This window comes from Staurois parvus, unplaced genomic scaffold (genome assembly GCF_062004578.1).
Source record: "Staurois parvus isolate SC_StPar_1 unplaced genomic scaffold, SC_StPar_1.0 ptg001352l, whole genome shotgun sequence".
NCBI lineage: Eukaryota > Metazoa > Chordata > Amphibia > Anura > Ranidae > Staurois > Staurois parvus.
The window spans coordinates 226167-233838 of record NW_028319148.1 but is presented as its reverse complement, the minus strand read 5'-3'; the positions used below and the strand labels follow the sequence as shown (position 1 = coordinate 233838).

The following is a 7672-nucleotide window of genomic DNA, read 5'->3' as shown; positions in this document are numbered from 1 at the left end:
TCATAACTCCCAAAGGACTATTATCACTCCCAATATACTGTAATATTATAACTCCCAACAGACTATTATTACTCCCAATATACTGTAATATCAAACTCCCAACAGACTATTATCATTCCTAATATAGTATCATAACTCCCAACAGACTATTATCACTCCCAATATACTGTAATATCAAACTCCCAACAGACTATTATCATTCCTAATATAGTATCATAACTCCCAACAGACTATTATTACTCCCAATATACTGTAATATCATAAATCCCAATAGACTATAATCACTTCCACTATTATTATAATTTTCAAGAGTCTATCATCACTCCCAATATAGTATCATAACTCCCAACAGATTATTATCTCTCCCAATATTCTGTAATATCAGAACTCCCAACAGACTATTATCACTCCCACTATTATTATAACTCCCAACAGACTATTATCACTCCCAATATACTGTATTATCATAACTCCCAACAGACTATTATCACTCCAAATATACTGTAATATTATAACTCCCAACAGACTATTATCACTCCCAATATACTGTATTATCATAACTCCCAACAGACTATTATCACTCCAAATATACTGTAATATTATAACTCCCAACAGTCTATTATCACTCCCAATATAGTATCATAACTCCCAACAGTCTTTCATCACTCCCAATATATCATAGTTACATAGTTGGTAAGGTTGAATATAGACACCAGTCCATCCAGTTCAACACATTATTATAACATCCAACAGATAATAATCACTCCCAATATATTTTCAGAACTCCCAACAGATACTTATCACTCTCAATATGTTATCAAAACTCCCAACAAACTTATCACCCCTAATAAGTTATTATAACTCCCAACAAACTATTATCACCCCCAATATATTATAAATAACTCCCAACAGATTATTTTTACTCCCAACATATTATTATAACTCCCAACAGACTATTATCACCCCCAATATTATATAAATATCTCCCAACAGACTATTATTACTCCCAACATATTATTATAACTCCCAACAGACTATTATCACCCCCAATATTATATAAATATCTCCCAACAGACTATTATTACTCCCAACATATTATTATAACACCCAACAGACTATTATTACTCCCTATATATGTTTATAACTTCTACAGACTATTATCACTGCCAATATACTGTTATCATAACTCCCAACAGACTGTTATCACTATACACTGTCATAATTACTAATATATTATAGCAACTCCCAAAATAGTATCACAACTCCCATCAGACTATTATAACTCTTAATAGAATATCATAACTCGTATTGTATTATTATTACCCCCAAAAGACTATTATCACTCCCAAAATATTATTATTTTAACTCCCAACAGACTATTATCATTCCCAGTATATTATCCTAACTCCCAACAGGCTACTATCACTTCCAACAGATCATTATAATACTAACAGACTGTTGTTACTATCAGGAGACTATAATAAGTCCCAAAAGTTCATTATCACTCTCAATATAGAGTATATATTTTGGAGAAGTAGACCTTCTTTCTGATAGAGCAATACATTAATCTTTGGGAGTGTGTCACAACTGACAAGTGCCAGTGAAGTGGGCCATTATTACATGACATATGCGCTTTTTGACCGCTTGATTCTCTGGTCAACATGATGCGGTAAGAGGCTGTGTGTGCAGAGTGATAGAGGAGGATATATTCTCTTGCGGGCACTACTACATCTTTACGCACACCGTCTAGGTGATCCTCTTGGTGCGCTCACTGGATACTCCTTATCCACTTGCCTTCCATAGGATTTACCCCCCATCCTGACCAGACCATTTTTTGCGATACGGCTCTGCGTTAACTGACAATTGGCGGTCATGCAATGCTGTACATAAATTACATTTATATCATTTTTTCACCACAAATAGAGCTTTCTTTCAGTGGTATTTGATCACTTCTGCTGGGTTTTTTTTGCGCTATAAACAAAAAAAATGACCAACAATTTTGAAAAAAAAAACCACTACTTTTGACTTTTTGCTATAAAACATCCAGTAAAAGTTACAAAACTATTTTCTTGATAAATTTAGGCCAAAATGTATTCTGCTACCAAAAAAATGTATTTTTAAATTTTTTATACTTGTAATGGTGGCGATTAGCAACTTATAGCAAGACTGCGGCCGGCATTCTGACACTGGGGGGGAACTGACTAACTGACACCCCCCAGTGACACTAATACAGTGATCAGTGCTAATAAAAAGCACTGATACTGTACCAGAGGTGGATTGACAACTCATGGGGCCCCCGGGCAATAGAAGATCATGGGGCCCTTGTGTCCTTGTCCAAACTCTAAAAAGCCTATGAAAAAGGTACCAGGGGCATCTCATGGGGCCCTCGGGCAGTGAGCGAGTTTCCAAATGGTCAGTCCGCCCCTGTACTGTACTAATGACACGGGGCAGGAAGGGGGTAACATCTGGGGTGATCAAAGGGTTAACTGTGTGCTGTGTGCTGTTTTACTAGGGAGACATGCTGTGCAGAGAGATACAAAGCAGCATGTCCATGCTGACAGATGAGAGATCTGTGTTGTTTATACACAGATCTCTCCCCTGTCAGCTTTGCCGACGATCACCGAGTGCCGAGACCCAGTGACTGACATCCCCAGCTGCCAATAGTGGCGCAGTTAGTGCGGCACGCATACGCACCCCCTACCTGGAAATGCACATCACGTATATATACGAGATTATGCACAGCCATGCCACCCTGTAGCAGTACGTCTGTACCTGTTTCATCGTTATATTGGTGACCTTGATATTAAGACAAACAATATTATATTGACTATCATTTTTTATTGTTATGTTTTCATATTATTTTTGATGATTAGCGCTGCACTTTATTACCAATTGTTTACATATTTGTTGCCTGAAAAATAATCGCTCTACCTGCTTTTTATCACAATTGGTTGCCCAAGCGCAGGCTGATACTGTTTACAGTTTGAAATATGTTATCATAACTCCCAATACTGATTTTACTATTATTTAATTTTATACAGTATTTACAAAATGTACTTGGAAACAAAACAGTTTTAAAAAAACTTACACTTTACAAAAATATTTACATCAAACAGATCTCTTATGTAATATATATATAATATGTATATATATATATATATATATATATATATACAGTGGGGAAAAAAGGTATTTAGTCAGCCACCAATTGTGCAAGTTCTGCCACTTACAAAGATGAGAGAGGCCTGTAATTGGCATCATAGGTAGACCTCAACTATGAGAGACAAAATGAGAAAACAAATCCAGACAATCACATTGGCTGATCTGGAAAGAATTTATTTGCAAATTATGGTGGTAAACAAGTATTTGGTGAATATGAAAAGTTCATGTCAATACTTTGTTATATATCCTTTGTTGGCAATGACAGAGGTCAGACATTTCCTGTAAGTCTTCACAAGGTTGGCACACACTGTTGCTGGTATGTTGGCCCATCCTCCATGCAGATCTCCTCTAGAGCAGTGATGTTTTGGGGCTGTCGCTGGGCAACACGGACTTTCAACTCCCTCCAAAGGTTTTCTATGGGGTTGAGATCTGGAGACTGGCTAGGCCACTCCAGGACCTTGAAATGCTTCTTACGAAGCCACTCCTTCGTTGCCCGGGCGGTATGTTTGGGATGATTGTCATGTTGGAAGACCCAGCCACATTTCATCTTCAATGCCCTTGCTGATGGAAGGAGGTTTGCACTCAAAATCTCATGATACATGGCCCTATTCATTCTGTCCTGTACATGGATCAGTCGTCCTGGTCCTTTGTGGAGAAACAGCCCCAAAGCATGATGTTGCCACCCCCATGCTTCACAGTAGGTATGGTGTTCTTTGGATGCAACTCAGCATTCTCTCTCCTCCAAACACGACGAGTTGTGTTTCTACCAAACAGTTCTATTTTGGTTTCATCTGACCATATGACATTCTCCCAATCCTCTTCTGGATCATCCAAATGCTCTCTAGCAAACTTCAGACGGGCCCGGACATGTACTGGCTTAAGCAAGGGGACACGTCTGGCACTGCAGGATCTGAGTCCCTGGCGGCGTAGTGTGTTACTGATGGTAGCCTTTGTTACGTTGGTCCCAGCTCTCTGCAGGTCATTCACTAAGTCCCCCCGTGTGGTCCTGGGATTTTTGCTCACCGTTCTTGTGATCATTTTGACCCCACGGGGTGAGATCTTGCGTGGAGCCCCAGATCGAGGGAGATTGTCAGTGGTCTTGTATGTCTTCCATTTTCTAATTATTGCTCCCACAGTTGATTTGTTCACACCAAGCTGCTTGCCTATTGCAGATTCAGTCTTCCCAGCCTGGTGCAGGTCTACAATTTTGTTTCTGGTGTCCTTCGACAGCTCTTTGGTCTTCACCATAGTGGAGTTTGGAGTGTGACTGTTTGAGGTTGTGGACAAGTGTCTTTTATACTGATAACAAGTTCAAACAGGTGCCATTGATACAGGTAATGAGTGCAGGACAGAGGAGTCTCTTAAAGAAGAAGGTACAGGTCTGTGAGAGCCAGAAATCTTGCTTGTTTGTAGGTGACCAAATACTTATTTTCCACCATAATTTGCAAATAAATTCTTTCCAAATCAGCCAATGTGATTGTCTGGATTTGTTTTCTCATTTTGTCTCTCATAGTTGAGGTCTACCTATGATGCCAATTACAGGCCTCTCTCATCTTTTTAAGTGGGAGAACTTGCACAATTGGTGGCTGACTAAATACTTTTTTTGCCCCACTGTATAGATATATATATATATATATATATATATATATATATATATATACATTTTATATATATATATATATATATACATTTTATATATATATATATATATATATATATATATATATATATAAAATACATAAGAGATCTGTTTGATGTAATTATTTTTGTAAAGTGTAAGTTTTTTTTGGTTATGTTTCTACGTATAATATGTAATTACTATATATATATATATAATATAAATGTGTCAATAAAAAAGTTACATTCCCATTAAGAAGTGTGCTAACCTTTGCTGGTGGTCCATTTAACCACTTCCATCCCGGGCACTTTTACCCCCTTCCTGCCCAGACCAATTTTCAGCTTTCAGCGCTGTCACACTTTGAATAACAATTGTGCGGTCATGCAACACTGTACCCATACAAAATTTTTATCATTTTTTCACACAACTAGAGCTTTGTTTTGGTGGTATTTAATCACCTCTGGGTTTTTCTTATTTGCTTAATAAATGAAAAAAGACTAAATATTTCGAAAAAAAACCAAGTTTTTCTTTGTTTCTGTTATAATAGTTTGAAAATAAATATTCTTTCTTCATAAATTTAGGCCAGAATGTATACTGCTACATATCTTTGGTGAAAATAACCCAAATTAGTGTATATTATTTTGTTGGTATGAAAGTTAAAGAGTCCACAAACTATGATATATATATATACAGTGTACAGTATATCTGAAACACAATCAATCCTGATGTACAGACTATCTGCCTCATTTCTGGAGGCCCTAAAATGTACGGACAGTAGGGATACTCCCCAAATGACCCCTTTTTGGAAAGTAGACCGTCCAAGGTATTTAGTAAGAGTCATGGCAAGCCTTTTGAAGTTGTAAACATTTGTTATAATTTTTTTGGAAAATGAAGAAATTAAAAAAAAAATGTTTTTCACAATTTTCTTAATTTTTTTTTACTTACCGTTCATAGTGTTGTACAGCATCATCATATAACTGGTGTGGTGGTGATCAGGGACACTGATTGGTGACAGTATGTGAAAAAATCTGAATTTCTTTTTTAATGACATTTTGTTTCTTTTTTTTTTTTTTACAATTTTTTTACATACAGTTACCAGAGCAATACAGTGGTTACCATAGCAACATTGTACTACTCTGGGAAAGTGATCTGAATTTCTTTTTTTACACACTGATTGCTTATAACTTACTATTACAATTATAAGCAACCATTTGTTTCTGAATGAAAACAATTAATAAAGTGCTTTCAATTGTGATTATCTGTGATTAGCCTCAGCTACTCACATGGTACAGATGGGCTGTGATTGTCTCTGTTTGTACCATGTGATCACTGTGACCAATCACAGAGCTTGTCAAGAGAGTACTCAATGAATGGCATGAAACACAGCCATTCACTGTGTACAATTGTCTTGTGATCTGCTGTGTAATTGGGCACAGCGATCACATGGTACCAGAATTGGATCCGTCATTGACCATGTCTGGTGGATACAGCCAGTGACAGATTAGGCTGGAGCGTGGCCTGTGGGGCACACACGAAGCACGATCCTGGGGATGAGGTCCTCCCAGGAAAATAGGGCTCCTGCCCAGCCATCCTATTACAATAGGCTGGATGGGAAGGTGTTAAAGCCAGTTTTTGTTTTTTTTACATAGGGACTGATTAAAGTTTTTGTTTTTAGCTTTGTGTTCCCATTGTGCTGATTTTACTTAACTTCCTTTTCCATCCAGAGACACAACAGAAAGTGATATAAAATCTTTCCTAGGGGAGGGAAAACCCCCTCTTTGGTGACACCTATAAAATGTCCTACTTATTAAGGTCAGCAGAAAAGAAAGAAGATAAGGAAAGAAAAACAGACAAAAAGAAGAAAGAATAAAGCAAAGAAATAAGAAAGGAAAAATGTTCATATTTGCTACAATAAAACAAAAAAAAATTTACCTTAGATTGTACCAGGGGCGGACTGACAACTCATGGGGCCCCCGGGCAATAGGGGATCATGGGGCCCCTGTGTCCTTGCCCAAACTCAAAAAAGCCTATGATAAAGGTACTAGGGGCATCTCATGGGGCCCCCTACTAACCCCGGGCCCTCGGGCAGTACCCGAGTTTCCAAATGGTCAGTCCGCCCCTGGATTGTACTCCCCTTGAGCGTTAGGGACTGATGTGAATGTACAATATATATGTAAAGCGCTGTGTACATTTATGGCGCTATATAAGTACCTGAAATAAATAAATATTAAATACATAAATAATAAATAAATAAAATAAAAAGCTGCACACTCAAGTGGTAGCGTGGCCGAGCGGTCTAAGGCGCTGGATTAAGGCTCCAGTCTCTCTGGAGGCGTGGGTTCGAATCCCACCGCTGCCAAGGATTTTTTTTTATTATTAAAATATCTGCCACTGTAGAAGCCAGCAAATTTGCTTTCAAGGCAAAACAGGTTACCTTCAGATACTAATATGCAGCAGATTCCATTTATGTCTATGAAAATAGCCAGTAAATCATTTCACCGCCAGCTTGCAGGTTTACATGAAAAGTACACATTTCTACACCAAAACCAAAATAAAGCAGTCTTGTGAAAATGTTAAAAATCAATAAACAAAAAAAAAAAGAACACTCCAGCACTCCATGTCAAATACTTGTGCTGTCTGAAAATGCTCTGTACTTTCTCTTTAAAAGTTCAGTTCACAATCTGTACTTTTCATTCTAACCTGTGGGTGGTGCTGCTGCAACTCCACCTCCAGTCACTGCTATTCCTTTGGTTGAATGGTGACAAGGGCCACCAGGAGCAAGGTACAAATGCAAGCCCTGAAAACCACATGGCAGACCCCTGGATTGCTTCATATGTCCTTAACCTCCCTAGCGGTCTGATTATGTCAGTATTTCTGTGCTCAAAGCGGTAA

The 7672-nt window shown here is 37.9% G+C and overlaps 1 non-coding gene across 1 annotated transcript; it reads left to right on the top strand.

The window, feature by feature from the left end:
- Window positions 1-7057: 7057 nt before the first annotated feature.
- TRNAL-AAG (transfer RNA leucine (anticodon AAG)) lies at window positions 7058-7139 on the top strand. The gene has a single exon. It is a non-coding gene; the product is annotated as a tRNA-Leu (tRNA).
- The last annotated feature ends 533 nt before the right edge of the window (window positions 7140-7672 follow it).